General features: G+C 50.0%; 2 pseudogenes; one reads left to right on the plus strand and one right to left on the minus strand.

Moving 5' to 3' along the window:
* The first annotated feature begins 4845 nt into the window (after positions 1-4845).
* On the plus strand, positions 4846-7303 carry LOC119320743 (annotated as a pseudogene).
* Positions 7304-8768: 1465 nt separating this feature from the next.
* Positions 8769-11074, minus strand: LOC119320744 (annotated as a pseudogene).
* Between the last annotated feature and the right edge of the window lie 624 nt (positions 11075-11698).

Genomic DNA, 11698 nt, shown 5'->3' on the forward strand with positions numbered 1-11698 from the left:
CGCACGATCCGCGGCCGCGAGCTGGCGGCGCCGGTGGTGCAGAAGGTGATCCGGGAGTCTGGATCGGCGAACTGACCGATGCTGACCAAGACGAACTACAACGACTGGTCGCTCCTGATGAAGGTGAAGCTGGAGGCACGGGGCTACTGGGACGCCGTCAAGCACGGTGACGTTGACTTCCACGAGGACCGTATGGCGCTCGAGGCCATCCTTGGAGCGGTGCCACCCGAGATGGTGGGCACGCTGGCCGTCAAGCCGACGGCGAAGGCGGCATGGGACGCAATCGCCACCATGCGCATCGGCGGCGACCGCGTGCGCGCGGCTAAGGCTCAATCGCTGGCGCGGGACTTCGAGACCATCGAGTTTCGCGATGGCGAGTCCGTGGATGATTTCGCAATGCGGTTGGGATCCATGATCACCAGCCTCAACATCCTTGGCGACAAGGTCACCGAGGAGAGGGCCGTTCGCAAGTTTCTGTGAGTCGTGCCGCCGCGCTACTCGCAGATCGCTCTCACGATTGAGACGCTCGTTGACCTCGACACGCTGAGCATTGAGGACCTGACGGGGCGCCTGAAGGCTGCCGAGGAGCGGTACGGGACTGACAGTGACTCGCGTGCCGGCGGCAGCCTGCTGTACACTGCCGAAGAATGGGCGGCGCGCACGAAGGAGCAAGGGCAAGGCGAATCATCTCGTGGGAAGGCCGCGGGCCGCGGCGGCCGCGGTGGCGGCCGTGGCCGAGGTCAGCGCGGCGGTAAAGGCAAACATGCCGCGCCCAGCGGCAGCGCGGCCAGTGGCGGACAGGGCTCGTCGAGTGGCGGCACCGTTTCAAAGGGGCCTGCTACAATTGTGGGATCCAAGGACACATGTCCAAGGATTGCCGCAGGCCGCGCAAGCCGCGGCAAGAGGAGGCGAATGTGGCGCAAGTGCAGGAGGAGGAGCCAGGACTACTCTTGGCTGTCTGCTGTGGCCTGACACTCACGGCGTACGAGCCGACGAACCAGCCTGTCTACCTCAACGAGAAGAAAGTGGTTCCCCAAGAGACGCCGCGCAATGGCTGGTACCTGGACACAGGGGCGAGCAATCACATGACAGGCGATCGCGGCGCGTTTGCCACTCTGGATGAGTCAGTGACCGGTGTCGTGAAGTTTGGCGATGGCTCGTCAGTACAGATCAAAGGCAGGGGCTCCGTGCTGTTCAAATGCAGAAATAGCTCACACCGCGTACTGTCCAAGGTATATTATATCCCCAGCCTTTGTAGCAACATCATAAGCATTGGACAACTTGATGAGATTGGCTGTAAGACTGTCATCGAGGATGGCGAGATGTGTGTGTTTGATCAGGAAAGGATCCTACTGGTGCGCGTCAAGCGGACAGGGAACAGGCTCTATGTGATGAAACTGAACATCACTGAACCCGTCTGCATGCTAGCAAGTTCAGGTGACACTGCGTGGCAATGGCACGCGCGGTTTGGGCATCTCCATTTTCGTGCTCTCCATGATCTGGGCACAAAGGGCATGGTCAGTGGCATGCCTGTAGTGAATCAAGTGCATCAGGTCTGCTCCGGCTGCACTATTGGCAAGATGCACAGGAAGCCATTCCCATCAGCCTCGGCGTACAGGGCGGAGCAGCCTCTAGAGCTGTTTCATGGAGATCTCTGCCGGCCGATCTCACCGGCGACTGCAGCCGGTAACCGATATTTTCTTCTCATCGTGGATGACCATAGCAGGTTCATGTGGGTGGAGATGTTGCGGACAAAGGACCAGGCCCTGGAGTATTTCCGCAAGATCAAGGCGATCTCTGAAAATGAGCGTGGCCTGAAGCTGATGGCCTTCAGGAGCGACCGTGGCGGCTCGAGTGTGCAGCTCCCCGCCGTCGTAGTGGACGGCAGTGGTGTCGACGTGGTACTCCACTGTGAACGTGCTGGCCGCCGCACCCATGGTCACCGCGTCAGGTGCACCACTCCAGTCCCAGGGAACATGTTCCTCGAACACCACATCCCTGGTGATGTGCAGCTTGCGTGCTGCCAGGTCGTATACGCGGTACGCCTTGCTGCCATCCTCATAGCCAAGAAACACCATTGGAGCCGACTGATCAGAGAGCTTGCTAATACCTGGGCCGACATGCTTGACGTGTACTCTGCAGCCAAATGTGCGGAAGTAGCTGATGTTTGGCCGTCGCCCATGCCACGCCTCATATGGCGTGACTCCGTCCAGTGCGCGCGTCGGCGATCGATTGAGTATGTGGACCGCCGTCTTCACTGCCTCTGTCCAGAAGACAGAGGGCACGTTCATCCTCTTCAGGAGACAGCGCGCCATCTCCACCACCGTCTGGTTGCGCCTCTCGACGACGCCATTTTGTTGCGGAGAGTAGGGCGCCGTCGTGTACCGCTTCACACCGTGTTCATTGCAGAAGCTTGCGAACGCCATGGAGTTAAACTCGCCGCCACGGTCGTTCCTGAAGGCCATCAGCTTCAGGCCACGCTCATTTTCAGAGATCGCCTTGATCTTGCGGAAATACTCCAGGGCCTGGTCCTTTGTCCGCAACATCTCCACCCACATGAACCTGCTATGGTCATCCACGATGAGAAGAAAATATCGGTTACCGGCTGCAGTCGCCGGTGAGATCGGCCCGCAGAGATCTCCATGAAACAGCTCTAGAGGCTCAGCTCCACCCACGCCTGCACCGTCGACGCCCTCGCCACCGACACCGGGAGTACCAGCCACACCCTCGCCGGTGCAGTTCGTCACACCACCCACGGGCGAGACATACGACATAGACGGTGCCCCTATTCGGTACCGCACCGTGGAGGACGCCGTCGAGCACGCCCAGCCTGTCACGTTGGAGTACAGTGGGTTGTGCCTCGTTGCGGCGGAGGAGCCAGCCAGCGTCGAGCAGGCCCTGGGCGAGGCATGCTGGAAGGAGGCCATGGACACCGAGATGAAGGCGATCACAGAGAACCGGACTTGGGAGTTTGCTGAGCTCTCGAGTGGCCACCACGCCATAGGCCTTAAATGGGTCTATAAGGTGAAGAAAGATCCCCAAGGTAACACTATCAAGTACAAAGCTCGCTTAGTGGCAAAGGGTTATGCACAGAGGCAGGGCATTGACTATGATGAAGTGTTCGCGCCGGTCGCACGGATGGAGACGGTGCGTGTTCTGCTCGCACTAGCGGCACACGGCGGCTGGGAAGTACATCACATGGATGTGAAGTCGGCGTTTCTCAATGGAGATCTCGCCGAGGAGGTGTACGTGCAGCAGCCACCGGGGTACGACGGCGTGGATTGCGGCCAGAGCGTGCTCCGCCTGCGCAAGGCGCTCTATGGTCTGCGACAGGCGCCGAGGGCTTGGAATTCCAAGCTGGACGCCACCCTACTGGAGCTGGGGTTCGAGCGCAGCCCATACGAGCACGCCGTCTACCGCAAGCTGGCCGGAGATGCATCTCTGCTTGTGGGGGTGTACGTAGATGACCTGATCATCACCGGCAGCCGTGTTGACAAGATCAAAGAGTTCAAGGCCCAGATGATGGAGAAGTTCAGCATGAGTGATCTTGGTTTGCTCTCGTACTACCTCGGCGTAGAAGTGGAGCAGTCCAGGACGGCGATCACGATCTGTCAGAGCAGCTACGCCCGCAAGATCGTCGAGGATTTTGGTTTGAAGGGGTGCAATCCGCGCTCTACACCCATGGAGAATCGGCTCAGCCTGTCAAAGGAAGATGGCAGCTCGCCGGAGGATGCCACTGCGTATCGTAGCGTGGTGGGCAGCCTCAGATACCTTGTCAACACAAGGCCAGATATTGCCTATGCAGTGGGCATCGTCAGTAGGTACATGGAATCACCAACCACACAGCACATGGCGGCCGTCAGGCATATACTTCGGTACATCAGCGGGACGGCGGACTATGGGCTGAGATATGAGAAGCATACTGACGGAGAGCCTGAATTGATGGGGTACAGTGACAGTGATCACGCCGGCGATGTCGATGATTGGAAGAGCATGTCGGGGATCTTCTTCTTCCTTGGGTGCAGTCCGATTTCTTGGGCATCACAGAAGCAAAGGATAGTTGCACAGTCATCTTGCGAGGCAGAGTATATTGCAGGCGCACTTGCAGCTTCCCAGGGAGTTTGGTTGAGCAGGTTGCTGGCTGATCTTCAAGAGACTGAACCTGACAGATGGAGGTTGCTGATTGACAACAAGTCTGCCATAGCTCTGAGTAAGAATCCGGTGTTCCATGAGCGCACTAAACACATTGATCTCAGATATCATTACATTCGAGAGTGTGTTGAAAACGGGCAAGTTGAGGTTGAGCACGTGAGCACAAGTGAGCAGGTGGCCGATATTCTGACGAAGCCATTGGGGCAAGTCAGGTTCTTGGAGCTGCGACAGAAGATGGGGATCATCGAGCTCAAGAGGAAGCGCCGTGCTTAAGGGGGTGATTTGTTGTGTTAATCACGTCGCTAGGATATTTGCTTTTCTGTTAGTGGGCTACATTAGTTGGTAGGCCCATCAAGTTTGCTTAATCGTTGTGATTTACTTTGGGTCAGAGGCGTGCTGCGTCCACGCTGCGACCAAGGGTTTAGCGCTGGGTTTGTTAGGCCACGCCATGGAGATCGTGGGATGGCGCGATCGTAGCGCGGCGTGGCGATGGAGCCGGGTCAGCCGGCGATCCGCGTTGTAAGCCCTGAATAAGATGAAGAGAAAAACAGAAAAGCTGTGAGCCAGTTTTGGGCACAGCGCAAAAAGCTTCAGCGTGTGTGCGAGTATCGTTCTTCCACCTCTGTGAGCGCGAGCGAGTTGCCGATTTGCAACGAAAAGTGGCATCAGAGCCTCGTCGGAGATCCTGTCGACATGACCGGCGGCAAGAAGCCTGTGCAGACGGACAAGGGCAACAGGTCAGGGTCGAAGTCACCCTCGAAGTCGCCGACGCGTCGTTCAAGATTCAGTTTCTTTGATGTTTATGATGATTCCAGTAGTACGCTTTTCAACCCATGTAGCTATGCTGCCGTGGTGGAGACACAAACATTTAGCTCCAGCTCCGAGTACATAACCACTACAAGGTACAATGATACCGACAATGGGCAGAAGCCGCTGGTGCTGGACTGGGCGATTGGAAATGCAACGTGTGAAGTGGCTAGAGACATGCCTTCTTACGTGTGCCATAGCAGGAATAGCATGTGTGTGAACTCGACCAATGACCCAGGGTATATATGCAACTGCGCCGATGGATATGAAGGGAACCCTTACCTCTTTGACGGATGCATAGGCAAGCCCATTTCTTTGCTCCCTGTGCATCTTTAGATCATGCACAATTGTTTTATGAGGAGTAATACAAGGTGCACATCATCCTTTCATGTTGATAGTTTGTAAGGAAAATATCGTCACTTACTGTCTGCCCCGATATTGATGGCTGGAAACACTTGAGTTTACAATCTGTTTTGCTTCTTTTTCCCCCATCTAGCTTACATCTAGTTAGAATATTTAACTTATTTTCTCTCTCTCTTCAATGTAATTTATGTTTAGCTTGGTGGAAGAATGGCACACGTTACACTCATTATGCCATTTCAAAATTAGCATTTGTTGGTACTCCGTACTCATATGCCTATTCAATCAATCACTTGGGCCCGAATAATTTGGTTCTTTGTTGTTGCAGATGCCAATGAATGTGAGAAGAATTCAAGTATATGCCCGAAGTCTGCAACATGCCACAACACTATAGGAGGGTATCGCTGTTCATGTTCTCCAGGCAGAAAGTTTGTAATGGAAACAAAATCTTGTAACCCAGACAACACCCTAATCATAGGTAAACCACTAGATGTTTCCAGCATTTGCTTAATTCTTGTGTAGAAAACAATGGCTAACTGGTATATATATTAATCACCTTTAGTAAAAGAGGGCTCAACGAGCAAAGCACACAGTGGTGTGTTTCCTTGTGTTGGGCACGCAACAAGTCTATCTGAGGAAGCTTTAAAATAAAGAAATGAAATGGTGAAACTTGAAAATAAAAGCATCCGTGCATTTTTAAGAAGGTATAACCATATCTCATCACGATCCTTTAGCCAATTTTACCACAGTAAGTAAACTTTACCATGCTTTTAGTATGTACACTGTGGCATCAATTTGACTAACATAAACACCTTTCATGTTGATTTTTGCAGGCATTAGCATCGGCGCTGTCGTTCTGGTGATTATCATCTTCTGCATACATGCAATATTTGTGAGAAGAAAGCTTGCGAACGTCAAAAAACAGTATTTTCAGCAGCACGGAGGGATGCTATTGTTTGAGAAGATGAAATCAGATCAGAGACTTTCATTTACAGTGTTTAGTGAAGCAGAACTGGAACAAGCAACAAATAAATTTGACAAAAGCCAGATTCTTGGACATGGAGGCCATGGCACTGTGTACAAGGGAATAATTAAGGATATCATTCCAGTGGCAATTAAAAGGTGTGCATTGGTTGATGATAGGTAGAAGAAGGAATTCGGCAAAGAAATACTGATTCTTTCCCAGATCAATCACAAGAACATTGTCAAGCTATTGGGGTGTTGCGTTGAGGTGGAGGTCCCCATGCTAGTATATGAGTTCATCGCAAAAGGAACATTTTTCGATCTTATTCATGGCAAGAGCCGGAAACTGCACCTCTCTTTCAGTTCTCTTCTAAGGATCGTCAACAAGGCAGCTGAGGGACTTGCATTTTTACATACCTATGCAAACCCACCAATTTTACATGGTGATGTGAAAACCACTAACATCCTTCTTGATGAGAATTACATGGCAAAGGTATCAGATTTTGGGGCATCTATATTAGCACCAACTGACAAAGCTCAGTTCGTTACGATGGTTCAAGGGACATGTGGTTATCTGGACCCTGAGTATATGCAGACATGTTGCTTGACAGACAAAAGCGATGTTTATAGCTTTGGCGTTGTTCTTGTGGAGATTCTAACTGGGCAGGTACCACTGAAACTTGATGGTCCTGAGGTACACCGGAGCCTGTCATCAAGTTTCCTACTGGCTATGAAGGGGAACAATCTTGATCATATGCTCGACAATCAAATAAAAGGTCATGAGGACATGGAGTTGGTCGTAGGGGTAGCAGAGCTAGCTAAGCAATGCTTGGAAATGTCCGGTGACAATAGGCCCTCGATGAAAGAGGTGTCTGAGGATCTTAGCAGATTAAGGAAACTATCGAGACATCCTTCGATACAGCATGATACCAAGACGGATAGCTTTCTCGGTGTAATTGAAATAGAACAAAGTTCTGAGTACACAGAGAAGGATGAAAGAATGCACAACTTTATGAGGTGAACGAAACAGTGTGATTTTTATGCTTTAGCACTTTCCTTGGTCATTTAACCCTCCCCTCCTTAGTTATATGTAGCATTTTATTGTAAGACTCTCTTGGACCCTTGGGTACTAGAGACACACCATAATTTAGCAGGATGTATTGTAAGACTCTCCTCCTTTATGTAGCATCTTGCGATGTTATGCATGATGTATCCATATCGTGTGCATTCCCTTTTTTAAGGAAAAAAACGAACATACACGATATGGACCTGACAACAATGGTAGACCAACTCGTGATTATTTCTAAAGGATAGTAACTATAACCTACAACTAAAACTTTGATGGCAACCGCACAGGATGTATTCTAGGTCCCTACCCTATGTTTGAATTGTAAGAACATAACAAAATAAGAGAAGAGGTAGAATAACAAAATAGAGGTACATACTTCAGTTGTGTCATAAGTCCAACACGCACGCATTCCTCCTGTTGGAAGCTCTGTCGCTTGCTTGCCGATGCAGGGAGCAGACGGTGGCCGGGTTCTTTGCGCCACCATACTTCTGCTGGCCAGGGATATCTATTGTAATAGGGATGATGTCATGTCCATGAGTTCAAGTCCCTGCATGGATGTCCCGATGAACAAAAGAAAATTGGAAGGGTGCTATGAAATTTCACTGAATATTACCATAAAACAATGTGCTATATGAACACCATCGAATAAGTGAAAGTAATACTTGAGACCGGCAAAGTCATATCTTATAGAAAGTAGGTGTGACCTTGCATAAAACAACATGTGCACAACGGAAGCCAAATCTGTTGGTTTGCCTGCAGTCCCCTTAACAACATGTTTCTTTGTTATAGTCTAGTCTTTACCTCTCGAACTCGCAATCGGACTAGGATCAAACCAATCTTTGATATCTGATTGGAATAACATTTTCTGATGTGGCTAAATTCCATGTCTACTGAGAGTTGAACCCAGACGAGTGCGGGTACGCGCATACGACTGGGTTATCGCTCGGTCCTCAATTTTCATCAGTGAATCACTCTACGTTTCATAAGTTGACAAAAAACCATGTAATGACCAACTGAATGGCCCATAGCCCAATACTAAGAGTGAATCCGCTGCTTGACCAATTATAGGAAAGGAACAAATGCAAATCAAGATCATGTTGAAGAGATTCTGAACTGAATGGCCCATACTAGGAACATATACCAAGAGAATCAGAGTGTATGCAAAAATATTGTGCTTTGCTTGACTTTAACTGTCAGCCAGAAATTTTCATGGATCTGGTTGAAGAACCATCACGTGGTCTAGTTGACACAATCTAGAAGTACAATGATGTAACAAAATACAGTTCAGTAACCTTTTTCAAGGATATTCAGTAACCTGAGTATGACCGCAGGGATCCAACTGGACGGAATTAGAATAAGGAGAAAGGAAAGAGGTAATAGCATTCCAGGTCCCTGTACTTGCAAAGCATGTGATGGTTTAGTCCTTGTACTTGTAAAAGTGGATTGTTTCATCCCCGAACTTGTCATGGAGGTGCAAGTTTAGTCCTAGGCCAATCACAGCCCGCCAGGTGGATGCCAAGTGGACTAGCTGGTCAGTGCGCAACATTTTGCACTTAGGCCCCTGCCTTCTTCCCTTATCAGCTAAGGTGTGGTTTCTTTCCACTCCAGCACCTCTAGCAAAGATCTCCCCCATAAGCTCCATAGCATGTGGCTCGTCTTTCTCCACAGCCTTGGAGAACCAATGATATGATTTGCCATAATCACGTCTGAGTCCTCGTAGTCCATAGTAGTACAGAAGCCCTAATTTGTACATTGCGGCAGCATTGCCTCGTTGTGCCTGGTACTTTGTGATTTGAAAATCTTCATCATCCTCACCACGGGACTTCCTCAAGGCCTCCTTGTTTTCTTCAGTTCCACTGTGTAGCCGAACCGGTTCAATCACAGGTGGCTCCTTCGAGATTAAGGAGCTTGTCAGCGCAGCCTCTGCAAGTTCGGCATATAGTGTCACAGCCTCTTCATACATATGTAAAAGCAAATAGTTCAAGTCAACAAATATCCAATATTAGCAATAACATCGAGCCAAACTCAAACGTGTGCCAGCCAGTCCAAATCATTTGCATAGACCATATATATCGATTGAAAGTGCAGTGGCAAAACCAGAGCAAAGATAATTAGAAGATGTAGTAATGCCACATCATACCTAGATCAGATATCGAAGCACCAGATTTCAGACTAGACAATAGAACTGAAACAACGATAGTAAGGCACTCATGTGTTTCAATAAAGTTCTGAAATGACACAAAGATTGCACAATAAAGACAAGCAAGCCAAAGAAATGACATAAATCGGCAGGAAGCTACATGAGCTGAGATTAATGACATATATATGTTTGATCAAGCAGAAAAAACTATACCCTTTTCCTTTATTTCATCCAACCAAAACATAGCGGTTGTCAAGATAACCGTGCAACAGATATCCCCACTATTGAGATACATATGCCATACGGAAGACAACAACTTTTTATAGTAGGAACATTGGCACGATATATACCTCTAACCGACAAACTTGAACACCAACAACAAAACAAACCTTGACATTCTTACTTAGATCATATAAAAGTAAAATATTGGCAGATATATGAGTCTAGTAGTATGTACAAGGGCATTGGTATGTGAGCCTTAATTGCATACCAGAGGACTTTCGGAGCATTTTAAAAACTACATGGTCAAAAGAGAAAAAATACAACTGAACTTCATCGGCCTGATTTGTGTTGTTTTGATCAGACTGCTATATAGTTATTCACGGGAATACATACATTGGTCCTAAATAAACATGGCCCTATTACTACAGCTCAGAAGATGATAAAGACAGAAGGCCAGTTAAACATAATATCACACGCCCTTAAAAAAATTTACTGCAACATTGGAGGCAAAATCGAAATCATGTTATAAGTTACATGTACTGACTAACAACACAATAGGCTACCACTTATAAATTTAACAAAACCAAGCTAAAGACTAAAAACGTTCTAAAACACTGAGTAAAAGAACCCATGGAGACAAAATTTGACATATGTCTGATGTTAATCATGCGAGGCTTATCCCTTCAATGCAAGATAGATAACTAACCCCCATACAAAATCCCACAATCGCAGAATCACCATTAAAATTAGTTAATTGCATGACCAAGCAAACAATCAAACCGAATCACCTCACCTCCTGGCGAAAATAGGCGTAGGCGAGCGCTATCTTAGACTGGAGGTCTCCTGCGTCGGTGGCGAATTTGTGCAGCAGGAATGTGCGCGCGACCGGGACACCGGGCGCGTCATTCCAGCTCCGGAGAGGAACGCCAGCGCTGACTGTGCGCCGGGGTGTCCCCCAGCGGCTGCAACGTCGATCTGCACGGACGCAGTGGAGAAAGCGGCTTCGTCCCCGGAGGATGCCGCTGAGATCATGGCGCGTAGGCCCACGACGAAGAGCGCATCTGATGGTGGGTCCGGCTGATCGCCCGATGGGGAGAGGTGGTGGGGTCAAGGAGGGGGATTCGGGAGGACGGGGAGAGGAGGGGGGCGGTGGCGGGGGAGTCGTCGGCGAAGTCATCCCAGTCCTTGCTGTCACCGTCAGCGGAGGGCAGCGAGGGGTCCACGCCGCCAGAGGGGTCCTTGAGGAAGTCTTCGCCGGAGAGGACCAGCACGAAGGGGCGTACGACCGCGGCGCGGGGAAGGCGAGCGGAGACGGTGAGGAAGGTGAGTAGGAGGAGACGTCGGTGGAGTGCGCCGGCCATCAGAGGAGAACCAGACTAGATCCCTATGATGCAGTGAGTTGATAAGGGAAGAAGGCAGGGGCCCAAGTGCAAAATGTTGTGTGCTGACCAGCTAGTCCACTTGGCATCCACTTGGCGGGTTGTGATTGGCCTAGGACTAAACTTGCACCTCCATGACAAGTTCAGGGATGAAATAATCCACTTTTTCAACTATAAGGACTAAACATCACATGTTGTGCAAGTACAGGGACCTGGGATGCTATTACCTCGAAAGGAAAGTGGTTGCTGGGTTGCTGACCGCGGTGCGGGGAGGGGAGGGGGGCCGCTGAGCCCGTCGGCCATGGCAGGGGCTATTCCCACTAGTAGAAAAAGGGCCATTTGTCCCGGTTCATAAGGCCCATCTGTCCCGGTTGTGGATCCGGGAATAAAGGGTCGTCACTAAAGCCCTAGGCCTTTAGTCCCGGTTCTTACATGAACCGGGACAGATGGGCCTCCACGTGGCCGCTGCGGCGAGCCCAGGCAGGAGGGCCTTTGATCCCGGTTGGTGGCACCAACCGGGACCAAAAGGCATCCACGCGTCAGCAGCTGACATGAGCTGAGGTTTTTGTTTTTTTAAAGGGAGTGGTTTAGGGGTTTTGGGGGTTA

The sequence above is a fragment of the Triticum dicoccoides genome, chromosome 6B (assembly GCF_002162155.2).
Source record: "Triticum dicoccoides isolate Atlit2015 ecotype Zavitan chromosome 6B, WEW_v2.0, whole genome shotgun sequence".
In the NCBI taxonomy this organism is placed as follows: domain Eukaryota; kingdom Viridiplantae; phylum Streptophyta; class Magnoliopsida; order Poales; family Poaceae; genus Triticum; species Triticum dicoccoides.